General features: G+C 45.6%; 1 protein-coding gene across 8 annotated transcripts in view; it reads left to right on the top strand.

The window, feature by feature from the left end:
* LOC111848373 (axin-2) overlaps positions 1–26956 on the top strand; it is an 86886-nt gene that overhangs the window by 35009 nt on the left and 24921 nt on the right. For 5 of the 8 annotated variants that reach the window (XM_072712164.1, XM_072712163.1, XM_072712168.1 and 2 more), the window contains 7 exons: positions 134–252; positions 753–860; positions 9743–9815; positions 9946–10016; positions 17757–17822; positions 20304–20367; positions 26188–26264. The gene's annotated coding sequence lies outside the window, so the exon portion shown is untranslated. Of the gene's footprint in view, positions 1–133; positions 253–752; positions 865–9545; positions 9816–9916; positions 10017–16901; positions 17823–20303; positions 20368–26187; positions 26265–26956 lie in introns of those variants that run through there. The other 3 variants (XM_072712162.1, XM_072712169.1, XM_072712170.1) reach the window with 3 other exon arrangements.

The following is a 26956-nucleotide window of genomic DNA, read 5'->3' as shown; positions in this document are numbered from 1 at the left end:
ACCCCCACCCCCCCCCCCCCACACACACACACACACACCCCTTTCGGATGAAAAATGCGCGGAGTTTCCGAGCAAAGGCCTGGAGCCGTGTGGGAGTGGAGGGGAGTGAAATATGCTTCATCCCACACATCAGGCGTCCAAAGGCACGGAACGCGTGCGGCAGGCTGCCCCCTACAGGCGCTCGGATGCATGGCACGGCACTTCCTGCTTGCGATGGAGCTCCTGCTGGATCCATGCAGTATGGGCAGCCAGGTGAGTAGCTGAGGGGGCCACCCTCATTTCAATTAAAAGTGAAACTCTTAGGGAAGAAGGAAAAAAAACACCAGACTGTACATGAACTGAAGGATTTAATTAGCTTAGCGTCTCGAGTAGCTGTTTAAACACTCTTCTACCATATGCCTGTTGAGTCGATCTATCTCCACTCGAGTATTCATGGATGTCGTTTTAAGTTCTCCCTGTATCCTTGTGAATCAAAGCCAAAAGCTGCGGTTCGAGTTGCGATCCAGTGGTATCGAAAAGTATGACTGTAACAAAACCTCAGGAGAAGCGTGGACCTGAACCTGATGATGTAATTCTCCACTTGAATTTCCGCTTCCCCTCCTGACCTGCATACCTCCTTCCAGGGACATTGTAAAGAACAGAGACGCGATAGGGATTCCGTACGCATTGTTGCACAGCCATTGATGTGATAATAAGCCTCACATCCCTGATCTGTGCCCTTGATACTATAGAGGTGTGTCTTCTATGTGCAGATGATGTACAACGTGGAAGCAAAGGAGGGGCTGTCAGAGACCGGGGTCCGTCGGGAAGACGGAGGATACGCACAGCTATCGGATGTGGGGATGATCAACCGGCACAACGTGTGTGAGATACCTGCATTAACAAGGCATCATACAACCCTTCCCACAAAGGCACACAAACACACATGCACACTCACTCTAACGGCAAGCAATGCAGTCAAGGGTGTGTGTGTGTATGTGTGAGAGAGTATGAGTTTGCATAGATCACATTTGGGGACTGTGCCTGTTTATGCGAATGTGCAAGATGCAACTTCAAGGCGGGACTCTTTGACGGAATGTCACGCAAGCGGCTGCGTTAGAGCTTTATTTTCTGAAAAATTCCTGTCCTGGAGGTGCACCATCACTCATTATTGAGCTTATTCTGCTAGAGTACAGTTGCAGAGCAGCTTAATTACACAATCCTCTGCGGACACTTCGACCAGAATTTCAAGCGTTGCACCACTTGCATTCCATGGAAATACATGTTGACATATTCATGGATTTATAATACCGCTGTACCACGCCTCGCCAGAATATCATAACAGGCCCAAGTCAGTGTATCATATTCCAACCACAATCACCTTTACACATGAGTTGCTACATGTTGAAGGCTTTGCGCTCTTTCTCACACACCTGCTCTGTGTTTCAGTATGTGTGCATATGCATATTTGTGCTCGCATGTGTGGAGATTTGTCAGAGGAGAAGGCTCCGAGGGCCATTCACCTGGTGCCTTCATTGTAATGAGCCCTAGAAGCTGAATGCCAACTCCGACAGACCAAACTAATCACTGACTGAAAGTCCACAAGCATCAGGGTGTATAATGTATAAAGAGGAAACTTTGGGGTCTGTTTTGGACAGAGACATTTCCTTTCTTCTCTGTTGTTTACACCTAAATTTCCTTTCTTCTCTGTTGTTTACACCTAAAGAAGGATGAAGGAAAAAAAATTAATCACTGGTGAAATACAAAATACAACCTCCCTTATGCTATAAGGAAGTTCTCAAATAGGAAACTACCTGTGGTTTGGATGGGGATTCAAGTTCGCCTTGGCTTCCTCTTGCAAAACTGAAATCTGAAATGTCATCTGTCCAAGGCTCCTAATGGTCCGTGTATCAAGAGTAGTTTAAAAACCCAAATGCCGCCCTCCTTCCTCTGATGTGATGCCGAGCTCATAGCTTGTTTTCCTGTCGCCTGTTTTTTGATCTTCGTAACTGCAAAGAACACCACAACTGGGCTCTATAATACTCCACTGACATTGGCTGAGATCACAGCTGAATTATGATGCTCCTCTTTTTCTTTGTCTATCATATTTCTTTCTCTCTTTTTTTTTTGCAATAATCTCAATCGCTCGCTAAAGGTAGCTTTGGCCGGGGGTGTAACCTTCACGCTTTTTTGCATATCACGTCATGCTTTGTTTAAAATTCCGGAGATCAAAGGGCCCAATGCAAATTCCTATAGACGTTAGCGCATTTGATGTTTTGTAACACAAATCGCCGTGGCGATTACAGTAACCGGGCAGGCAGGCAGGCAGGCACACGGGGGCCAAACATTCTCCTTGTTGTGGCTGTCAATTAGCAGGATGATTCTCCAAAAACAAACATGTGTCTGAAGCTGGTCCACAGTGTGGGAGCTGTTTGCGTGTTGATAAAGTGATTTGTTTTTTTTTTCATGCTTTCATCTGGGCCAACGTTGATTGCATTTCAGGCTCTTTAAACTGCCACCGTGTGCCTGGCGCCCCATAGATCCACGTGGCAGTATTTTCTCAGGCAGCCATGCCCCGTGTTCGGTCTGCCTTCTCATCCTCGAACCCGTTGCAGAGCTTTCTATTTTAGGAGCAGAAAAACAACATGCTAATGTATCCATATGTTCTCAGATTTATGATACTCTCAAGTGTCCCATGCAGCACCGTGAAACCTTACCCTTCCTCAAAAGGTATCCACTCCGCACGGGTCCATTGCTGAAGGTGGCAGAACCGGGCCGTTGCTACCTAGGCAGGCACTCCCAAGTCAAAGCCTACGGGGGATTGTGATCTCCGCCGTCTTCATCGCACTTTCCATGATTTAAGCCAGCTAATCTCTGCAACATTTAAGACATTTCTGTGATGTTTTTGCAGCTATCACACAAACCCTAAGAATAATGGGAACTGGCTTAAAATAATAGTTATCAGAACTTGTATTATCCAGGCAGAAATCGCTTATCATGTATCGCATTTATTATTCTGTATTTCTGTCGAATGCTTCAATTATTTTTGTAATTCGATTTCTTGTGAGGCTTCACGACACTGTTTCTTTTAGTTGCTGGTCAGGTAATACAGAATCCTGCTGAACCTAAACAGTCATGTATAAAATAGATAAGAAATTAAAAGAAATAAATGAGAGAGGGAGGTGGAGAAGCAGGGGATTCTGGGAGTACAATGCAATAAATACAGGACCAAACTATACCGTAGGTGTGTCTCCTTTGTGGATATTTGGGTCTCACTCCCTATCAGAGGAATTGTGTTGATGTACTGATCATATAGATGGCAATTCCTTAATATTATTCAAATAGATGAATCATTCTGGCTTGATTCCCTTTTACTCTAATTCACATTCCCGCACATTGCTGCAAAGCCTTTGTTGTTGTACACTTAACACTCAGCATGACGGAGATGGTAACAGGCCGAGTTTCTTTGTAAGCCAGCCTTAAGAGCTGCCAGTTTCTTTTTCGACCACAAGCAAGATGCCTCACAGGATGAAACGGCCGTTTCACAGACTCGTCAAGCTGCTGGTGAGAGCCGGCTGTTTTTCCGGGCCCTTGGCAACTGTGCAGCGGAGTTCAGTCCTCGTCGTCTCCGGTCATTAACGTCTTCGTGTTGACTCTGTCTTGAGCACACAGTCCGTCCGATATAAATCACTCAGAACGGGTTGCCTTCCTGGCCGACGGGTCCTCGTTTGTCCACACTGGCTGATTTTACGGACCGTAGTACTTGTGCATTATGAGTTTCTCATTTTCCAATTTAGCCTTGAGTAAGGGTGTGCTGGCCACACGTGTGTGGAGTCACCAGTGAGCCTTTAACAGACATTTTTATTTGCAGTTATTGAAGGCAACAGACAGCGATGGCAGAAAGCTTTGCCTGTAGGAAGGACTATTTGCAAAGACTCAGATTCACCTTTTTTTCCCCCCCTGTAATATTTTGCATTTCAGAAGAACAGCCCTGATTGCGTTGCTCTTGCTGTGATTATTTCTTTTGCATCCCTCCCACAACCCGTCCCTGTGTGGTATACTGTATATGGACCTGGAGTGTTATTAGTGGTGGAGATTCCAGTGCGTTAAGATGATTGCAAAGTTCTGGTTGGCCAATTTGTGGAGAGGGGCAGGACATACTGTTTCTGAATGAGAGGCCCAACCCTGAGCCCCGTCAGGGCTTCCATCACCTACAGGAGTCCATTTCTGGGGGTGTCAGCTGACCTCATAGGGTGGAAAGCTGATCACATGATCAAAAGTCTCAGTACCGCACTCTGTAGCTAACCATGTGGTGGGTCGACATGCACGAGAAAGACTGTTACTGTATGAAAAGCCAGCGTCAGTGGAAAGACAACAGAAGCTGGAGCGATGTGTATTCTTCCGAATTACTTCTGACATGTTCTCCCTTGCAGATTAGTCGAGCATTAGGCCTGGATAAGATTAAGTGCTTCCCCTATGGGGCAGCTCGACTTAGAATATGGCAAGGAGGCCAGGGAAGTGTGCATCGTAATTTTGTGTAATTAGCGCTGTTGCGAATCGAGGGAGATGTAGCGTGACAGCATGAGAAGGTGCCTGTAGGCGACACCGTAGCGGGATAAATTATTCCGTCAGAAAACTTCTCCCGCGCAGGCCGGCGCTCTGCGAGTCGCACGTCATCCCGCATCACGGCAGCGAGCTGGCGGGATGGTGCCGCAGCGGCTAACGGAAGCACTGCTACGCCGGCGAAAGATTACGCCCACCTCATATGGCCATAAAAGCAGCACTTTGCTGTCCCTGCACAGCTGTTTCTATGTGAAGAATAGCGTTGCCTGGGAAACATTCTGTTTTTTGGGATGGACATCATAATGCAGAGACCCTCACACAGGCCAGGGTGGCATCAGTCATCAGAGGCATTAGTGATATGAATTAAAAAAAAAAAAAAAATCATAGGACTGCTGAAAAAGTGCAATGGGTATTAAGCTATGATTCTGCAATATGCTTGAATATACCAGGAAATTTTTCAAGGAATCTTTAGACATTAAAGTCTAGTCTCCTAGGAGCGCTGCAAATTTTTGGCTTCTAAGGGATTGTTTTCCTAGTCCCCAACTAGGAAACGTGTTCACAAGCCGCCATCGTGGTTACTGTCCTAATTTTTGTGGCGGCATTGTTTTGACGTTAAATGGCAGCCCACGCCAACCAAAGGCTGTTCAAATTAGAAAGCGGAGAGGAGAATTCTACTACCTTCATTTCAAGCAATGCGAAACGGCGTTAGATCCACTTTAATTACTGCGTTCTGCCGGATAGCCCCCTGCCCCTTTTCCCCTAGTAAATGCTTTGTGTTTGTAGTTGGTTCAAGGATTTATAAAGGATGTGCTGCCGTGTGCAGGCCTTGGCGGAGGAGGCTGGGGGATGTATTGAACTGTTATTGTTTGAAAAGCATGTAAGCGCCCTTCACAACAGCACGGCCACCGCCGAGAATGAAAACCGTGCGCGGTTTGACGGATGCTTTAACAGGCGAAACAGAATTTCGTCTTTGCATCGAGACGTCAGATGCCTTGCCAGGGAGCGAAAGAAGCAAACCACAAAATCTCTCTCCCCCGTCTCTATCTCCCCGTCTTTTCTCCTCCGCTTTAAGTCTGTTACCGAATGTGAACATCAAAGGGCAAATTCCCGGAATATACATTGTTGTTGCAGCAACCACAAAAAAAAAAAAAACGTGGGGAACAGGGATTTTTACACAAACGGAAGGCAATGGAGCAATGGATTCAGAATTTTTTTTTTCTCTTTTTATCTCTTTATTTTGAATTTCTTTTTCATCATCAGCACCTCTGTCATATTTGATCCTGACCAGTTCCCTTACAATGTGAGGGGCACCTCTATAATCCAGCGCAAGAGATGTAATCCTACCCAAACAGACTCACGTGTTCAGATAGACCTTTGGGCCTCCATGTTCCCAGTTTCTGTAGTTTTGAGCAGTCATGCTTCTGAATCGTTGTCATCGGGGAAGGGAGGGGGGCTCTTTAATCTGACACTCGGTATTTAGACATTCCACTGCCCAGAGAGGAGCGGCACGAAGAAAAACAAGGGCGGCCATTTTAAATAGAGACTAACCTTGCCCTTACTTACACAGAGGCTTGCATTTCTGAGTCTTTTCTTCACACAGAGACCACCCAGGAAACAATAAACCTAAGGTCTCACCTATTCACGTGTGCCTGACGCTGTTTGCCCTCAAAGTTTGTCCACTGGCTAGAGATTTTCTTTAAAAAAAATCAGACGCATACAGAAGGAAGCACCTGGACGAGTATGTAGGTCAGGCCAGAGACTCAGGGTGTGCAGCTGATAGATGGCTCTCTCTGGTGATCGTGTCTGGACACAGCTGTGTCTTTCTCCCAGGTCCTGCACAGAATTCATCCTGCCATCAAATAACATCATGTATAGACACTCCTGTAAGTTCGGGCTGCTCAGTGTCACTGGGTGGAAACCGTGTTGTTAAGAACAAAATCCCTGACACTGCAGCCTGAAGGGTGAAGAGATGGACCAATGCGAGAAGGAATTGGAGATAAAATGGCTGAGATATTGAATAAAGTTGGATAAATTCAATGTCTTCAGGTTTATTGTATCTGTGCAAGTAGCAGCGTTTTTTATGATATTTTTGGAAAAAAACCTGTTTTGTGTCACTGTCCTGCACTTTTTATTTAAAAGTCTTGATAATATTTTAAATTACTCTTTTTAGTCAAGGAGTTGTGAAAAAGACGTAGTTGATTAGAGAAAAATATTGTGTTACTTTGGTCTGCAGGTAGCCCACGTGACCAAAGGCACATACTTGTAAACTTGGCCAAGACACTCGTCTTCCTCACTTGAGTCTTCCTCACAGCATTCGAGGCTGTAAACGACACTTCTGAAATCGACCACGATTTCCAGCATTAACGACGAGACGGATCTCCAGTTCCCATTTGCCATTTCATATCACATCGCATAACGGGACGGTCGGCTCTCGAGGGTGATTAGGTAAACAAATTGGGGATGATTGGTATCATGCAAGCTAAATGCTGCCGTCTGCACTAATCATGGCTGCTTGCAGTAGGAGTCGACCGCGGAGGAATGGGACCCGGGGATGTGGGTGACGGGGGGCAAGGCCATTTACGGTCAGGCCGGGGGTGTAGCTCTGGGGGCTTCCTGGCGGCAGACCATGTGACCCTGTGTCGGCCAGGAAGGGGAGGGCTTCTGAGAGGGGGTGGGGGCATGGCGGCAGGAATGCAGCGATCTCCACTGGGATCCTGAATAGCTCACATGGCCGCTTATCAGACACAGCACAGCAGTTCAAAGATAAGAGTGGGGCCAACGTCTGATCTCCAAGCCAGGGTGGGGGGGGGGGTGGTGGTTTCATTCTTCATTTTGAACACTGGCTTCCACCCTCATGTCCCACCTCCGCAACGCATCAATGCCACCGCTGTCATCCGCAGACCTGAGGGGATTGGTAATGAGAGCGGCCACAGTAACACACTCTGAGGATCGTAATGTATTCGCCCCCCCCCCCCCCACCCATCCCCCACCCCGCCCCCCGCTCGCATTATGGAATGAGAGGAATTGTGTCGAACGCGACCACCTTCTCGAATGCCGGGGTCGTAATTATGAAAATGAGAATTAGATCAGAGGCTGAATTGTTAAACAGCAAATGGCTACTGTGACGCACAGCTTTGGAGCTCCTTGTCCCCAGTACAGTAGGCTCAGTATGTACGGTTTTGCTCGTTTTTGCGGTTGGCCAGTAGGGTCCAGGTCTGTTTAACGGCCTGGTGCAGGGGCACAGTGGTCCCTGTATGCCGGGGCAGTCTCGGCGAACCCATAACGGGTGCCGACCCTCAGTCGTCACATGTGGCAGGAATGGGGGTGAGGGGGGGTGTGTGGTTCAGTGGGTTAAGCCTCTGTGTGTGTGACCAGAAGGTTGCCAGTTCAAACCCCAGCCTCAGTAGAACAGTCACATGTCCATGGGCCCTCAAGCAAGGTCCTTTTCCTCCAGCTCCAAGGATGCTGCATGCTGGCCAACCGTGTGCTGTGACCCCCAACACAAGCTTGCTCTTACCTGTACATGTATCTATGTTTCTCATGGAAGGCAAGATGGGGTAGGCAAAAAGAGAATTTCCCCACAGAGATTAATAAAGAATCACTATTCTGCCCTAACAGCATAGTCTTCCTCTCCCAGTCCAGGCCCAAGGTGGCTGAAAATGAAGGCCCCATTCCTTAGGAAGTCTTTTTCCAAAGTTCATGCAGCAAAAGAGAATGATATAAGTATATGCAGTACCCAGAGCTGACTCTGACAAATGACACTGCAAAATTAAAATGCTTTTCTTATCCAATATGAGCTATTCCTTTAAAGAGAATTCACAGTGTCCGACACAGTCATAATCAAACATGCTGGACAGGGTTTTCAGATTCACATCTCATTCGAGTGGATTTTCATTTCTATGGCAAAAATCTTGTCAGCAAAAGAGTCCTTACTGCTACTGTTATCCACCTCTGACAAGCACTCTTCATTTCACCACTTTCAAAACTGTACATGAAAAGTAGTGGTTCAGCACAAGGTTTGGTTTCAACGTTAGTAGGGACCAAATCAGCCCCGAACCTCCCGCCGCCCTAAACACAAGAATATCGTTGGGACGTGTCCCTACCATCCGTAACCAGATCTATAGCCTTGGTTCAGCGTATCACATGGGCCTGTTACTTAGGGCATGTTTTCTGCCCCTCCCTGGGGCAGTGGGCCTAGGTCCACATGTTGCACATTGCCAGATGACGACCTGGCGGGAAGCAGTGCCACGTCGGCGTTTGGGTGTGTGACCGACCGGGCTCGCGATTTGCTCGCGCCTTTTGCTCCTCACCATGGCTGAGGAATAATCAAAGCTGTAGTTTACAGGTGTTTTCTAAGCACCGATTTAACGTTGCTGCTCCCTCGTGTCGTCTGTCAGACTCCATCTTCGTGCAGCCTTACCGCATTCCTCCTCCAGATGAAAAACAACAACAAGCCCTATGTGACATCCATGTTTCAACCATTGCCGCTTCCTGCATAGATATATCCACGAAAATGGTAACTTTGTAGTATCCGAAGATCTTGCCCTCATGCTTTAGTGTACATCCATCCATCCACCTTCCATAACTGCTTGGGTCAATCTTAATATGCATACTTCCCCATACTTGTTTTTTTGTATATCAGTTTTACATCATCTTCCATCGCCAAAGACCAGTTCCCACACTAACAACACAAGTACAGAGGATGGTTCAAATCCCCAGATATTGGTCTTGCTCTGCCCCAAATATCAAGGATACATCAGTTACATCCTCGCTGCACAAGACCAGTCCGATGGTTCATTGCGTCCAAAAGTTAGCAAGACCATTAATGCCAAGACCACAAGTACAGTACGGTCTTTGCATTCTTGGTATTGTAAGTCACAGTGAGACTAAAACATATCCCAGAATGCACAGAAAATGAGGGCTGGGACATCCTGGATAGAATGGGATTAGCATCTAACCAGCAGTTCTTTTGGGATGTGGGAGGAAATACAGTGAGGGCAGGATTCGAACCCACAACCCAGGAGGTGTGGGGTCCCCATGCAACCCTCCAATTAAGGAATACAATAAGCCCGTTTTTAATGGCATGTTTAAAAGGAGCAAAGCAGTAGGTTTTGATGCTGAAGAAAGACACCCCTATACAGTATGTCATTGTTGTTAGACTTATCCTGTTGACCTCTCCTTCCTCCCCCTATAACCTCAGGCTCAACCTCGCCGCCCCCCCCGAACTTGTGAAGAAGACACCAGTGAAGAATGAGCTACAGACACTGGAGCAGGTACAGGAAGCTCTTTATAGCAGCCCGTACCCCTCCAGGGAGAAAAAAAATACAATATTCCCGACTATACCTGATACACAGCTTCCCCTTGCTCTCCCCAGATTGTAACACAGAGATATGCCTTTCTCAGATTTTTTGAATTCCTCAAAATCCAGCTTCAGGAGTCAGCGCCAGGGGCAAAGCACACTGCTGGGCTACTGAGTGAGTATCCTTCTCTGTTTTGACAAACGTGAACAAAAACGGGACCACCTTGAATGACATTTGCTTTCCTGAGCCGCCTTGAAACACTTGTCAACAATGCCGGCAAACTATCCTAAAGCCTCCTTGCTCTTCATTGAACCTCATTCATAGCAAATGTTAGTTCTCCCATGCTTCTTTCTGTTCTCCTCCTTGCAAAAACAAAGGCTGGTACCATCAATGTCCCCTCTAAAGATCGTCTTAGACACTGTGCGTGCCTGGCAACTTGAGCAGGACAGGGCTGTAAATTGGGCTACCAGGACCTGGGCAGGTTCTGACTGCAGCTGCCAGGATATATATGAATTTGTGATCCTCAAATGATGAACATGCTGCTAGGAGCAGCTGTTTGTGTTGAAATTGTCTCTGGCCATTTAGCTTATTTTTTTGGCATGGAAAATGCACATAGTCAAATGCACATAGTCATACCCTTTGTCTGCGTGGTATGATAGATGAGATGCTGATAACCTTTTACTAGACACTCTGTCTCTAAAGTGGAGTGGTGGGGTTTGGAAAAGGTGAGTCTTTTCAAACAACGTTTAGTCTTTATTTAGAAGGTAGCTACTGTATATGCATGGCCTACTTTAGGGAACACCAGCCTCACAAGTAAAAAAAAACCAACAAGTTAGCACCTTTAACTTTGTCTCAACCATACTGCTGTTTCCTCCCGAGGCAGGAACTCGACAAAGCAGGTCACGACTGATGTTGGCGCAAAGTCTAGGGAGGCCGCCTTTTCAATAAGTGATGCTATTCTCATATCAGTGAAGCAGGAAGCCCACCCAGTGTCACCTTGCAAACCCAGAAGACATGCTGGCACCCTCCAAATACCGGGCCCAGCAGTGCAGCCTCGCCCTCATGGACGTCAGCCAGTGTCGTTGTTGAAAACAAAGACGACCTTCCCTTCCTGGAGAAGCTGTTGCCCCAGTTTATCATGCAGGACGCAGGTCTAGATAGGTCTGAGACATGCATTTTTATGGATATTTACACAGGTATATAATTTTTGTGTTTTCTCTCTGTGTGTGTGTGTGGGTCATGCATATCGGTATATTACTTTGTGGAGACCAAATGCACCTACGATGGGATAAAAACTTTTTTTTTTCGGCTCCCACAAAAGGAAACTCAACCTTATAAAAATCTATGACTGTAATATCGAAAAATGAAAATGCGTCTTGTTTGTATTTTGTTTGGTTACTTATGGTTATGGTTAGGGATGGGTAGCGGTTAGGGTTGTCAGTGTTGGAATTAGGGTTTTTCCCATAGATATGAATGGACGGTCCCCATGAATATGTGAATAGAAACGTGTGTGTGGATTATGTTTATATTACATTGTGGGGATGTCCCCCACAATATAATACAAACCTGTTATTTTGATGTTGTGGGGACTATTTTTCAGGTCCCCACAAAGATCCGTGAATGTAATCAAAAAAGTAAAAATGGCAAAAGTCTCGTATTTTGTTTGATTACTTATGGTTAAGGTTAGGGCTGCATAGGGGTTAAGGTCGTCGTGTTGGGATTAGACTTTTCCCCATAGAAATGAATGGAGAGTCCCCACAAGGATATAATTACAAAACTGTGTGTATGTGTGTGTGTACCTGTGCAAGTGATGAAAAGGATATTACATTTACATATTTAGCAGATGCTTTGTGCAAAGCAATATATAAGTAAGGCAATTAATACATTGCAAGACATTCATGCTGTCAAAGAGTTGGCTGGACATATACATGGCAAGGCCGAGCTTCCAACCAAGTGTAAGTACTATTGGAGCAGGAGCTACACAACAGTTATACTACTACACATATAACTATTAAGGTTAGAACCTAATAAGGCTGTCCAAGGGCCAATAAGTGCAGCATAAGAACATTTAAAGAACAGAAATAGGCATCGGGTTAGGAGAGGAATTCATGAAATTCATATTAGTAATGAATGATTAGTAATCGTCTTATCAAGGCTACTGCTGTAGGCAGTAAGGACAGGCACCGAAAGAGGCACAGCTGTTGACCCATATTGTATTCGTTTAGCAGAAATGTTAGGAGCAAGCACAGTTATGCATGCTGGGGCATTCCCTAAAAATCGCATTTGTTTTTTATTTCTCTGTGTAAAATGTCAAAAGAATTTCTGAACCAACTGCCCACGATCTCTCCTCCACGTGGTGCCATGTGTTTGAATTCTCTGTCATCAGCCTTACGAGACCAGAGACCCGTTTTCTCATAAACGTCTTTGCACGGGCTGAAACGACAGCGCACATTAAGATCGGCCCCGATCGCGTGTGCTTTGCGTGTGGATGGCATGTGTTTCACATTGGAACATGCGTCTCCATTGCTTGTTTCAGGTGGAGGCGTATGGAGATTTGGGCCGGGGGAACAGACATGATTTTGATTTGGAGTTCTAAGAACCTGGAGCTTTTCGCTGAAGTCCATGATTGTAAAAACGGGATAATTAACCCTGAAAAAAAACTGTGTGAGTGCAAGGTCGGGGAAATCAGGCATGTTTACGCAAAAGGCCATTTACTGTTGACACCTTCCCTGAGAAGCCTCCCTCACAGATGTGTGGACCTCTGAGAAGCCTCCCTCACAGATGTGTGGACGGTCCGGTGATTCCACGAGTCCACATTCAGACCTTGACCCTTCAGTAAACTACGACACAGAATTTTTTCTTCGACCCAGAGCCCCCCTCTGACTAGAAGAGAACGTCAGTGGACCTTACTGTTGCCAGTACCGAGACATTTCATGTACAAATGAAGCATAGCTTCAAATCCAAGCAAGAGCACCAAGGCTCAGTGACCAGCACAAGCTGTCCTCGATATGAATCAAGAAGCGTCAGAATCGACTGAGGAAATACCCATTGGTTCTGTTAGTGTGGGATGCAGACTTACTTTAATAACGCTTGGAGAGGCAGGCCGTCCCCCCCCCGCCCCCCCCCCACGCATGTGATGCTTCAGAATTCAAACCACTTCTCTGCGAATTTACCTCCTGTGACGAGACGCGGCCGTGCAAACTTTGCGAGCGCGGCAGGTTTTATTTTTGATGCATTGGGAGCTGCATCTGACAGGGTTCTGTCACTTTCAAATTTTCAAGGGTGCATATGTTCTCCTGGCCTCTTTATTAGCATACATCAAGCCCTCGATGGTGTGACAAAGTTAATTTCGATCCTTAGAGCGCAGAGGCCCTGTTCCTTTCAACTGGCAGATGTCAAAAGCATCAACGTGTGACACGCTGTGCGAGGGAAAGTTAAATCGGAGAGCAATTTAAAGGCTATATATAGATGACGTGTTGTCATTTTAAGAGAAAAAAAAAGCTTTCTCTAAGTTGCCGATACTGAGTGCGGTTTATCAGGAACTGAAACTTTTAGAAGGGCAGGAGAAGATGAAATGGACTGTTTGTAGCTGTAAAGTGACATCCTTCATAAATAAACGCAGTTATAAGAGACAACTTTAAGTCTGCGGACCTTTAAAGAAAAGGGGCGGGGCTATAAATCAGGCGATCTCCCCGTTCTCAGAACCCTGTGCCCACTGCCACCATTCAGGTGGTATATCACTGGCAGTGCACTATAGGCAAGGCGAGCCGTTCTCTGGGTGATTATGCAAAGGCGAGGACAAGGCGGGTCGTTATGGAGGGCCGTCCTTAATCGTGAATGTCAGCATGTTAGGCTTGAATTTCCTGTGTAGTGTCCTCACCGCGGGGACAGTTGAGCAAAATAGCATAGCTCTTTGTAAATAATCTGCCTTTGGATAACACCAAAGCATGACTAGCCTATTACAGCAGAGGGAAGGACACAGAAATTGCATAAAGCAGAGGATTGTGGTCCATGTGACAGGCAGGTGGCTTTCCTTCCTATCAGCCTGGTAGCATAGAGACACCCTCTGCTCGCCAGATAGCTGAGCAGGTGCACGACGCGGAGTTACAGGTTGCCTGTATGAGTAATTACTGGAAGTGTTGAGAGATCTCCCATAACTCCCTGGGCCTGCACATCACCAGCACTCCTCTTCTCCTGCAAGCGGCAGCACTGGGGGGAGACTACAAAGAGAGTCACATGCTTCTTATAATAATAAAGAAGAAAAACCCCCGAGTTGCCAGCCCACCTGCAGGTATTTTCGTCGCAGCTGCAGAGCACTTGTTGAATTTTTTTTTGTCTAATCTGTTGCCTTATCTAAGGAGTTGATGGAGTTGCCATAATTAATGTCCCAGCCCAGGTACAGAGACCTGCTCCACCGCTTATCTCTGTAATGTCCTGTGATGTGAACGCGGTCACCTCTCTGGGGTCACATTTATCAGGCAGACGTTTGCAGAATGCCTAATGCGCTGGCCTGACAGAGGTAATGTAAGTATATGGATGTGACGCGAGGCGGGACCAAAACATTTCGGCCCTGTCGTTCCAGTCAGGCACGTGCCTGGACGCCCGCTCTGCCTCCTCAGCCGAAAGACCGCAAGGTGACTCCACTCAAACTAGCGTTTGGCACACACTCAGCGATGTCCCCAATTCCCAGTAGCTGACTTTGCTAGCTGCTAAAAAAAAATAAAAAATACAGTGAATAAATGGGACCTGAGACATTAAACCAATTCCTTCCACAAAGAGGAAAGTGGCTTTACAAGTCTGACATTTTGGGTAGCGAGAGGATCAATAACAGACAAAGTGGCAGGGCCCTAATCTGCTACACACTCAGACTGGACAAAAAAAGTGCACGTCCTTCAGATCATTTACACCGTTCTTTGAAGTACTTACTCATCCTTTCATTCTACCCGAGAAGATTAATTACACAAAGCAAGAACAATCATTTAAATCCACGACAGCAGAAATTATTTTAAGAAGATCAATCTCTCTCTCTCTCTCTCTGTTTTTTCTCAGAAAATTAACTTCTCACCAAATTTATTAGAAGTTGGTAGGTTCTTACGCTTGTGAACAATAGGAAACAGCAGAAGTAACTTGAATGTAGTATGATGTGCCTGTTTTTGGAACTTATTTAACTTATTTGGCTGTACCTACTAAACAGGGATAGCATTAGATATACAGTACGTATGCTGCGCTAGAATGTACACAAGTTCATGGTTGTGCACCAATGAGATGACAGATCACCTAGGCTGTTACCACCATCCACCAATCAGTGATGAGCACATTACCATTCTGGAGTATACTGATCTCACATAAACCATGACCCATTGTCATAGAAACCAAAAAAGAAAAACTGTATATTGTGTAAATAGATTTAACATAAGGTTTAAGCTTTTGGCCCAGTCAATACAATTCAGATGTTGGGGTCCTAGAACCTCTGAACATTTGGCTGCACGGGCTAAATGGAGACACATTCATCCATTATTTTTATTATACGTCTGTCAGAATTATTTTGAAAACTGACCAAGGAGAACTTGGCTTGCCCATGCATACAATCCATCATCGTCATGAGTTAAAACGCTGGCTGATGACGTGACATAGAGTTCAGCTGGTGTCAGTGTTGAGGGCCACCTTTAGAGCACTTTGCACACGAAAAAAAAAAAGAAAAGGAAAAGAGATACATGGTATCGTTTTGTTTGTGGCTTGCGTCAGAACACTTGGAGAATTGCAACAAGCCTGCATAGTAACACCTGCCAAGCCCAAGTAAGAATCTCCCCGTTCAATCTTCCCATTTTTCCACAGTACTCAGTTCTGCATTGGCTACTGCAATTCATCTGTTATGTGACAGTCTAAACGGGGTATAGAGGCATGAATAAACCTTCCCATTAAGGTTTCATCCAACATACGTAGCATCCTTTCTGTGAAGGTGTTTGAGGTGCTCGCTACGACAACATGGCACATTTTTATGAGCAGGAAAGGTATATGGCAGCAAAATCACAACAAACCAAATGAATCTCAAGGCTGTCCAGACTTGAATGCCAAACAATGAGGTTCATGATGACTAATGCATAACCATTTCTTTTCTACCTCTAACACAGGGCAAGATTCACTCAGAATCGGTTATATGAGAAATTTCTACTGACCAGAAAAGAGGTCAACTAGAATGACAGACTTTTTGTTTTTTGTTTTTTTCTTTAGTTCCAAAGATGAATTTGATTTAGCTGTGGTGCTTTGAAGTTACTGGAGTTACATCTAAGCAGGCTTCGGAGGGTGATCAGACCTACAGTGGTGCTCATTGTTCATTCAACTGTGACAAAGAACTCATGCTAAATGTTTGCATTTTGAAACAATGGCTTTTACAATTGATTTCCGACTGGCATCCCATGCAGGGGGCACCGCTGTCTCATGCCCTGTGCTGCCTAGAAAAGCCCCCAGGGTCCACCATGGCCATGTTTTGGATACACAATTGGAAGACAGATGCGTGGACGTAGATGTAATTTTACATGTAGTCCATATTACGCAAAAGCTTTAGAAATGAGCCAGATAAATATGCTTAACCCTTGACAGTGAGTGAATTCTCAGCCCGGAGAGCCACAGCGCCCCTGGTGCTCAGATTCCCTCGTATCGTGTGGTCCTCGCTTTGATGTGACACGTTAGCGAAAACATCCGAGGCCCTTTTTGCTGCAAAAGTCACGCGGAGCACCTGCTGAAGTCATCGCAGCACCTGAGTGCCGGCCAGGGTGACGTCACCGGCACCTTCCCCTGCCGCTCTCCCCAGCACCCTGGGGAGGGGTACCGGGAGACAGAGGGGGAGTGCGCTCTCCGCCATGCAGATAGCATTTCACGTGTGCTGCCCAGAAAACAATGGAGGACAGGAAGGCCGGGAATAACCAAAGGGAACAAAGGATGCCATTAAAAGAACCACCTGAAAAGGTTACCGTTTCAGCTCTCGGGTGGGAGATGGAGTGGGAGTTGTTCTGGGGGGGGGGGGGTTAGGAGTATCCGCTTAGCAGTGACAGTCACCATTGGTGCTTGTGGGGTCTCATGAAGGAGATCCGACCAATGAGAATGCGAACTCAAGTCATGTGACTGTCAAAAACTACCATAATTTACAAACCATCCCACATTTCTGAGGAGCGCCAATGCAGTAGATGCCTAATCATATGGTATTGACATATTTTACAACTGTAAACAGTACAAAACTAGCTTATAATCTCTCAGGGAAAATATAATGAGCGAGACAATATACCAGAGCTGCTTAGCAAACACTATACACTCGGGTCCAACATGAGCTTCTTCTGTCAAGTAAGAAGAAACATCTCAATAAACCGCAGTTTTTGTATTTCATGGTTGGCGCCTGTTTTTCTTTTGTTTATGGAGCACTTGGTACTAAAAAAAGAGAAAAGAAGAAGTAAATGTTGTAGAGACACCAGCACGGCGTGTCAGTGATGTCTCCTCCGTCCTCAGCAGGAGGCACAGAAAGCCCTGAGGGCACAGCACCTGAGACGGGTTTGAGGAGGCGCGTCGGCATGGATTTCGCTTTTGGGGAGGGGATGCTGACTCCAGGCTGGCCGCTTGCGGGGACATTCACCACCCTACGAGCACGGGATGGCAGCTTCCAGTGCAGGCGGCCTCATGGTGCAGTGATCAGGGTTTATGTGAACAAATTGACATGGTGCTTCTGTTCAACTGTCACTGGAGCTGTACACAGCATCATTGCGATTTGAGAGTCGTGGCTTACATGGACGGCAAGGTGCCATCTGAGCCTCTGCGCCCCGGCACCCCCTCCTCTGTTTTGTCTTGACCCCCAAACGCCACCAGGAACTGGAAGCTGCTGTTTGTTTGCAGTCACATGTAACGCAGTGTGTTTGCTGACTGCAGGTTGAGCTTGGCCTGAAGGGAGGATCTGCTGAGCAGGAAGAATGGAGAGTTCACCTGGAGTGGGAGGTGAGGACGCGTTCACCTGTCGGGTACTGAGGGGGAGGTGGGAGGCTGGGACACTTCAGTTGCTAGTTGTGTATGGAGCAAAGACACTGTGCACGTCCAAAATTGTGTACTTACACAGTACATACTGAATTTCATTAGACACCTAATACTCAACTATTACTGTAGTATGTACTGTATGTATGCATGACAATAGTATGCATGCACTCCAGTACAGTGTAGTCACCTTATGGGATAGCGTAGCGTCTGTCGGTCGCACACTTCAGAATTTTGTAAGATATAGTATGTCATCCGGGTACCATTGGCCTGTTATCTCATCCATACTGAGGATTTGGACATACTACTCACATCGCATACTACGTTTTGCCAAACAAGTATGCAATTTTGGATGAACCCACTGTATTCGTGGAGGGAAAGGGATGACGGTAAGTCTACCAGGAACTAGCACCTTGTGGAGGATAGCAAATGTCGCAAGTGCATGGGGTTATTTTCCCACCTTTCAACCTTAAAAGCGGGACACGTCTCTGTCTGATCAACCACCCTCGGTCAGCCGCCCTGTTTCATCCTGACACAAACAGCACTTTTCTGCGGCAGAAGAAAACGCGGCACATTTTTTTGCACATGCCTGAAAGTCTCCGTTTTAAAAATATTGTTATGGCACTTGCGTAACCGACATGCAGTCAGGGCAGATTGCATTTTGACGTCGCGCTCGCCCGTGGTGCGGTCCGCTTTGAGTTTTTCATGCATCCATCAAGAAGCCTCACTGACCACCAGAGTGATATTCAAATGCCGAACTGTGATATTTACATTTACATTCATTTGCATTTATTTATTTCATTTTAAGTGCTTCAGGGGCGAGTGGATATGAATACAGTAAGGTTATATGGAGAGGTCAAAATGAACAGAGGATCAGTAACTACAGTATACTGCAATGCAAATTCATTTACAAGATACTGAGCAAAGTTCTTATGCCTGAGCAGTATAAAGTAAGGATGGTGCCCTCAGTCTATCTTTGCTTAACTTTAGTTCCAATGCATGGATTTGCTGTCTTCTCCTAATGCGGGGACGGCTTCTCTGGTCCCAGGTTCCGGGAGAAGCTCTGCTGCTGAGGAAATGCTGATGGTGGCGGGATTGTGATTTATGATCCTCTAGGAAGGAGCCAGGTTTCCCGATGGTACTGCACATTCACTGCGCGATTAGGGAGGGGCGGGGCTGCTTCAGCGTTTATCTTTAGGGCACGCCAGGTACTAGCCCTGATAAACAAACCTGGGCGAGTAACATATCTGCAGCCAGCCGTCATTCACACTCTGGAGCATCGACCAGGCCTAGACCTTCAAACCGTTGTGCAAACAGCCATTTTACACAGATGACTGATGGCTCACCTGGTGCGAAACTGCCCTTTGGTGGCTTTCATTCAGGGGCATATACAGAGGTGAGGTCACAGGGGCACTGGCCCCAGCTGAAAGCTGATTGGCCCCTCCAGTACCCTCCTCCCTTGTCACTCACCAATTCAAAGCACATCATTGCCTAATGCTAAAGTTGGCTCCTCAGTGTGAATTATGGCCCTTCTAATGCCCCCCACTTTAAAAAATTCTAGAATTAAAAAGACAAAACATTAGACAGAAGGAACACTCACATTCCCCTTTCCGGAGCTGATACTTAGTACTTTGACTTACACATTTAAATTACAGCCCGATTGCTTAGTGAATGAGCTTCTGGGAGTTGTACTTATACAAAAAAGTTCTGAGGACAGAAAGAAAAATGATTGGTTCAGAGAAATGTAGATCAGATTGTAGAGGAGGTGGGTCCAAACAACTAAAGGAGGCGGGATAAAGACATCTGATCCCACAACCTCTAGAATCTGATTGGTTATTTCACTCAAAACATTTTTGTGCAAGTAAAACTCCCATGAGCAGTGAGCGAGACTGCGATGGCAGCAGTGATCAAGAAGGAGGATGAGCTAATTCAGGCATGGAATCGCGTAGGCCTGCCATACAACCACACACCACACTGTAATTACCCTACTGTCATTATCGATTCTGTCCTTCGCTATAGCATTTATGAAAAGTGGCATGTAATTTTACCCATTTATCCAGCTGAATATTTTACTGGAGAGGTTCAATTCAAGCCCCATCATTCATCTGAGGAGAAATGGTCAGAGGCAGGAAGGAACTCAATTTTACTGCTTGACTCATGGGTCCAACAGCAGGTCCTACTCAACCTTCAGATCAAAACCCTGCTGCCAGGGCCTTCTTTCCTCCATCCTTCAGCTGGGGTTGCGGGTATCTAGTTAGTTTCTATTTTTGCTATAATCTCCTGTTTTACCTTGAGGCTTCGGTGGATGGTTGAGACCTTTGCAAAAATGGGCTCTGAGACGTCAGCTCAGAAGGGCTCAGGTTCCGATACCCACTCTTTTCCAATAGTGACTAAGTCCCACCAGTCTAACCATCCTGCCTGTGCCTCTGCTGTGCTCTTACCCCTCAGGTGACCAGAGTGGACGTCATCGGCGTCCGCACATGGGAGGGAGGGGAGACCCATCAGGGCACATGTGAGGACAGAAGGGGTGTAACACCTCTAACGCTTGTGTCTTTGGATACTCATCCCCAGCACCTTCCACGCCATCTCAGCATGCCGGCCCGTCTTCCATTCCTCTCTGTGTCTTCTTTTGTGTTTACATATTAAGCTGTTCAGTGTACACCCCCCTGTCCACCGTCATTTGTACCCGAGCATACATACATGCAAATCTGCAATAAAGTACTTTAATATTGCATGCCTCAGTTCATACTTATGTCATCTCTTATAGAATACATTGAGTTTTTGTCCTTCAGCTCTCACAATCTAAAGTTGGTAAAGACATTTAAGAACACAAAACGTGCATGCAAAAGAATCGTTTAGGTTTAATGACCAAGTCCAGTCCTGTGGGACTGTTAGTGTTATTGACGCTGGTGTACAGTGGTGCCTACAGAAAAGTTTGATTGTGGTGGCCATCGGGGGCCAGTTATTTTTCAAGGGGGGGGGGGCACATATTTACTTGCAGTGGCCATGGCCACACCCCTTCAATCCGCCCCTGCTCATATATGGCATAGTGAATATTTTTATGCTTCTGAAATAGAATTTGTTATACATGTGTATCCATGGCATAGTTTTAAAAATGTACCTTTCCATCAAAGCAAGCATTTATCAGCCCGTCGGGCCGTTTTCTGGGTCTTGCTTATGCGAGCCGGGTGGGGCTGGAACGGGCCCTTCTGTGTGGAATTTGGATCGTGGCCCTGAGCCAGCGAACTTGGACGCTGTTCATCGGCGCTAATGAGGCAGCCCTGCTCTGAGAGTGGACAGGTCGGCCTCGCATTTTAGAGCTAGAATATTTTAAGCGCTGCGATGGGACTCCCTGTTCAGCAATGCCATTTACAGTTTTGATATCCAACGAGATGAATTGAGATGATCAATAATCATTATAGTCCCCTTACACTCAGAGTCCAAACAGGGCACAGGCCTGTGCACTTACAAACATTAGCTCAACCCAAAAACCAGAGCCCTGCAACAGCCAATGAAACTGTTGGGCAAGGAACAGGGAGTTCACAGTTCTGAAGGCCTAGACGGGCTCACGCGTGCTAATTTCTCCGGAGCTGTGTGAGAGGGATGCCCACAGGCACGGTCAGTACCAGGAATGCTACATATTCCTTCTGCAGCAGAGGGTCATGGGTGGTCGTGGATTTCAAACTGCAGCTGGAACAAGGAGGGAGAGTTTACTCTAAACACAATGCTTTACAATGCTAGAACTAGCTTCTCACTCTCTGGATTGAACCTTCCTTGTAGGTTCCCCAAGGCTGGATGAAGTCACTTGACTGTAAAATATCCATCAACTGGCTTTATCTCCAACATCTGTAATTCAGAAACTGTGGAAATGCAATAATATTGGCTATATTTAGAGAGTATTTGTTTAATAAACTAAGGTAAGCATGTGGCTGATTGTTGAATCTATCAACAATTATGAAGGCTTATGAAGTTACATCATTTGTGTGCTCATGTCCACACTGGAAAGACGTGTAATTCTATACATGTTACTAAGGCTGCAGCAACCAGCAGATTCAACCCGCAAGTATAGGGTGACCTACAATTTTGTTTACAAAAGTGACAATCAAGTAATGTCTGCCTTTGTCTTTGAAATGGGTATAATAATTATGTGGCTTTAAAGTCCACTGTCAATATTTCAGGAAATCTATACTGAACCCAGGTGACAAATTTTTTAACCAAATTCAGAATTAAGTCTCCATTTATCCATGTTCCAATTGCTTAAACCATGGGTGGCCAATCTTATCCGCAAAGGGCCGGTGTGTATTCAGGATTTTGGGATAACCTTTAGGTCAGCTGTTCAACCCCAGGTGTGAGGAATCTTCAGCTAATTAGTCCACTAATTAGTAATCAAATTAGGGAGTTGCAGTGAAAACCTGCATACCCAACAGCCCTTTGCGGAAAAGATTGGCCACCCCAGGCTTATGCAATGGTCATACATGGTGAGTCAAGAGTCTATTCCAGGAAGCATAGGGCACAACATAGGGGACACCATAGGGGACAACATAGTAGGGCACAACATAGGGGACAACATAGGGGACACCACTGATGGGATACCAGTCCATCACGAGGTACACGATCACACCCTGCTGGCACGGCTGCCCATTGTGCCAGCAGGGTTCAGTGTTAAAGATATAAAGGTCCCTGGTCCAATCATGGGTTCTGGCTTTTGCCAGCTGTAGCGTAACATGCCTCATTTTTCAAGAATTTCCCCTTGGGATTAATAAAGTTTATCTTTATCTTTAAGACATGTATTAACTGAGAACTTCAAAAGACGTGTATTGATTTAAAAAATCCCCTTGATTACCGACTTGTTTTACTGCCTGCAGTTTGGCATGACATTTTATGTTCATTGCATATATAAAGTGTCACAACCCGGTCATGATAATTGCAGGCTAGAGTCTTCTTTTTTTTTCCTTTACAAGACAATGATAGATGCCCAGTGCCGTGGTTAAGAAACTGGACCACAGTTTTTGGGGAGAGGGGACCTTAAGAACATAAGAACTATACAAACGAGAGGAGGCCATTCGACCCATCAAGATCGTTTGGGGAGAACTTAACTAATAGCTCAGAGTTGTTAAAATCTTATCTAACTCTGATTTAAAGAAACCCAGGGTTTTAGCTTCCACTACACTAGCAGGAAGACTATTCCATACTCTAACTACACGCTGTGTAAAGAAGTGTTTTCTCAAATTCAGTGTAAAATGCTCTCCCACTAATTTCCATCTATGGCCACAAGCTCTAGTATTTAAACTAATATTAAAGTAGCCATTTGGCTAAACAGCATCCAGACCTGTTAGAATCTTATATACCTGGATTATGTCCCCCTTAGTCTCCTTTGCTCAAGGCTAAACAGATTCAGCTCAGCTAACCTCTCCTCATAAGACATTCCTCTAAGACCAGGAATCATTCTCGTAGCCCTACGTTGAACCTTTTCCAAGGCAGCGATGTCCTTTTTAAGGTATGGTGACCAAGCATGCATGCAATATTCTAGGTGGAGTCTTACCAAGGAATTGTATAATAGTAGCATCACCTCCCTTGACTTAAATGTTATAAAACATAAAGTGTTATAAAAACATCATTTGTTTTGTCCCATTTTAGGCCTCAGTATTGTTGTTTGATGAGGGATGAGTGGATCCCAGTTACCGTAGATCTACTGGAAGCTGCAAGCTGCTGTGCCCAGACATCAAAGTTTGTGTGAAATACAAGCAGGAGTTAAAAGGTCAGAGGAGGAAATTAGCCAACTGTCCTCCCCCTCCTTTCATGTGGGCCACAGGGATAATCAGCGATCGGGTGACTCATTTGCATTTTAAAACAAGCCCCTGAGAGGTAGGGGGTGGAGTTTCGTCTTGCGTTCGCTCCCCCCAACATGTCACGTTTCCTTATGTTACAGTATGTTTCTGCTTTTTACATCCCTTTTCCCTGCCAGTCGGAGAAACCTTTCACAAGAATGACTGAACAACCACCCATTTTCTGTACCCACTTGTCCTATTCCTGGTCCAGGGCCTCTCCTGGAAGCTAAGTGTGCAAGGCAGGGAATAGGCTGATATTTTACACGTTTGGTATTCAGACTCAATCTTATGTCCACGGTCTTAGGAAAGTGTCCCAGTAGTGCCCTGGGCTTGATTACTTTCATTATTAAAATTATTGGTAACACTTTACTCGAAGCTGTCATCTATAATGCATTGTAAATACCTTCATAATGCATTATAATGGTTGGTATAAGAATTAATAAAACATTGAAGCATTTTCTATTGAGTCATAAGACATTATAGTGTTAAATGTAATACTTCATAAACTCCAATGACACCCTTATCTATAATGCACTATAGATACCTTCATAATGCATTGTAATGGTCGGTATAAGTATTAAGGATGCTTTATACTGTATTATGAAGGTATCTATAGATGAGAGCTTCATGGATATAATGTGTTATGCCTTTCATAGAGTATTTATAGCTATGTTTATGATGCTTTATGAATGCATTATAATGTGCTATGAATGTGTTAATAGATTCTTGCAAATATGGCATTCATGGATGGTGTTACCAAATTATTACTTAAAAATAATAAAAGATGGAAGATCATGAGGGTGAGGTGGTTATTCACTTGCTAAACACAATTTTGCGTCTCTGGGAGGTAATTCACATGGGGAATTCAATTCTTCGTCTTCAATTCTTCGTCCATATGTTCCCACATTTCAACACCACTGGCATCTGGCTGTCGATTCCACGCCATCCTGTTCCATTCTGCATCGATGTATGTGCCTGTTATTAATGAGGATGTTCCCTAAATGCCTGACATGGCAGAACACAAAATGGGCCTTTGCTCTCCTACTGTCTCACAGTCTGGGGGCCTGTGAACTGCAATTAATAAGACACAAAATCGATTTGCAAACTCATCATATGTTTAATTGGTTTTTTTTTTATGTCAAAGGCGAGTTTTGTCAGAAGCAACTGCAAACTGCAAACTTGGCCACAAAGCCTCAAAAATGCATTTTCATTCGGCAGGTCAAAACCTCAGTTTGCAACCTTATTTTGGGTCGGATCACTTTCTCATTGCCTTTGAATGAGCAGGGTGAATATTTCCCCCCCTGCCTTTCTCTGTGTGTGTGTGTTTTTCCCTTTTTCACACTTTTTCCCTTACTTCGCTGCGAGCTCAGAGATGAGTGTGTGGCAGCACAGGCTGGCTTTGTTGTCGCCCGCTCCTCACTCTCTCCGCGCTGGAGCGTTTTTTGAAGTTCAGCCCCGGCACCGATTCCACCGCGGAGGAGTGGCGAGATAAACCCGACACCAGCCACCCGTCCCACACCGTGGCTGTCTCATCTCCAACGGGCTACGCTTAGTGAAGAAACCTGCTGCAGAAATAAATAACCAGCTGACTGGATGAGGGGGGAGGAGTTGGGGGGGGGGGGAGAGAGGTTTGGGGTCACAGTCCATCGAGTAAACCTGGTAATCCCAGCTCACATGTACAGTACCCCTATCTCAATATTATCAGGGCGCAAAAAAAGGGGAAGATAGTCGCCGACGTGAATGCGCCAGTTACAGTGTCGCCAGGAAGTGGAACAAGAAAGAGTGCATTGTGGGGGATGAGGAACACAGGACTGGGAACATTAAGAGGCACCTGTCTCAGGTTTGCGAAATCTCCCGTGAATAAAGTGGAACTGCATTCCTCAAAAAAAGGGAGGGGGGGGGGGGTGTCAAAGGCGCATCAGCAGCTTCTGTAGTGATATTTCAGGAGCAACGCCGGTGAGAATAAACAGGTGACTGCAGACAGAAGAATTTTTAATAGGCAGCCGCAGCATCTCCATGCACACATGAGGTCACAATGGGCCCGGTGAAGAAAATGTAGACCAATGTCTCCTACATCATCATTATTAGTAACAGCAGTAATGGTATTGGTGGCAGTACTACTATTTGCAGCAGTATTCAAGAAGTATTCAAACAAATTCAATGGATACTTACTTTTTTAGAAGCTCTACAAAAAAAAAAAAAGACTGTTGTCAAGACACTGCTATTTTCATACCGCATCGTATGTATCTGCTGATAATTTTTTCGGTCAGCTGTGACTTCCTGAAGTTTAATGCGCTTAGGAATCTGGAAAACTCAGCAGATAAAGGAGCCCGAGCCTCTGCTGGCAGCACGTGTGACCACCGTAACGTTGCGCCGCAAAGAGCTTCCCGTGGATCTTGACAGATAGTAGACCTGAGAGTTTATAGCACATTATAATTTTTCCGGCCCCATGATAGCTCAAATAAGTCGATTTTATCGGTTTAATTTATTCCATCTCGTTGCAGCACGGATAACGCACCAGGGCCGCGCTCAGAGACGAGGTGACTACGTTCCTCGGTGTCCATCCCCGGTCTCCCGCTCGGTAAGGCCGCGCCATCGCACCCGTCCCTCACCCCAGCCACTCCCCCTCCCTTTGGGGGGGCACCGCTGCTGCCTCAGTCCTGAGGGCTGGAGAGACGCCTCTAGTATCCACTGCATCGAATCAGCACCAGACGCGAGGCTGCTGAGCGGAGCAATATTTTCACGATCAGAGATTACAGAGTATCATCCCTCGGCTAGTTTTCACTTCAGATAGAATGTTCCGGGGGTATAAAAAAATGTTATGGCTAACATTTGAGTCTGACAGTGACACATTGACCTGCCTTTACTGTGTAATTAACATTTCAACCGAGTACAACCATGGACATGACAAATTCTGGAGTCCTGATAGCGACTATTTAGTGATCTATTTGCTAACAGCCTAGGGAAATTATGCTCTGTAATGCTGCCGGCGCTTTAAGAAAAATCCCGATTGTCCTGCATTCATCAAGCAAATCGATTGAATTATTTTCCCCTTAAACTGTTTCATTATGTACATTTCAGTGAAAATTCCATATCTGGCAAGTAAGTTCACCTCGAGGTCAAAGCAGAATAGGCACCGAGGGGAGAATAAACCTTTAAGTGTTATTTTGAAGTTGGCTTGTTGGATACAAAGTGTTTATTTTCTGTTCAAAAAAATCCAGAATTCTTGGTTGGACTGTGGGAACACAGAGCATACATGGTCACTATTGCCAC

Source organism: Paramormyrops kingsleyae, chromosome 5 (assembly GCF_048594095.1).
Source record: "Paramormyrops kingsleyae isolate MSU_618 chromosome 5, PKINGS_0.4, whole genome shotgun sequence".
NCBI lineage: Eukaryota > Metazoa > Chordata > Actinopteri > Osteoglossiformes > Mormyridae > Paramormyrops > Paramormyrops kingsleyae.
Note: the sequence above shows the minus strand (reverse complement) of the source record. Positions and strands in the feature narration are given on the sequence as shown.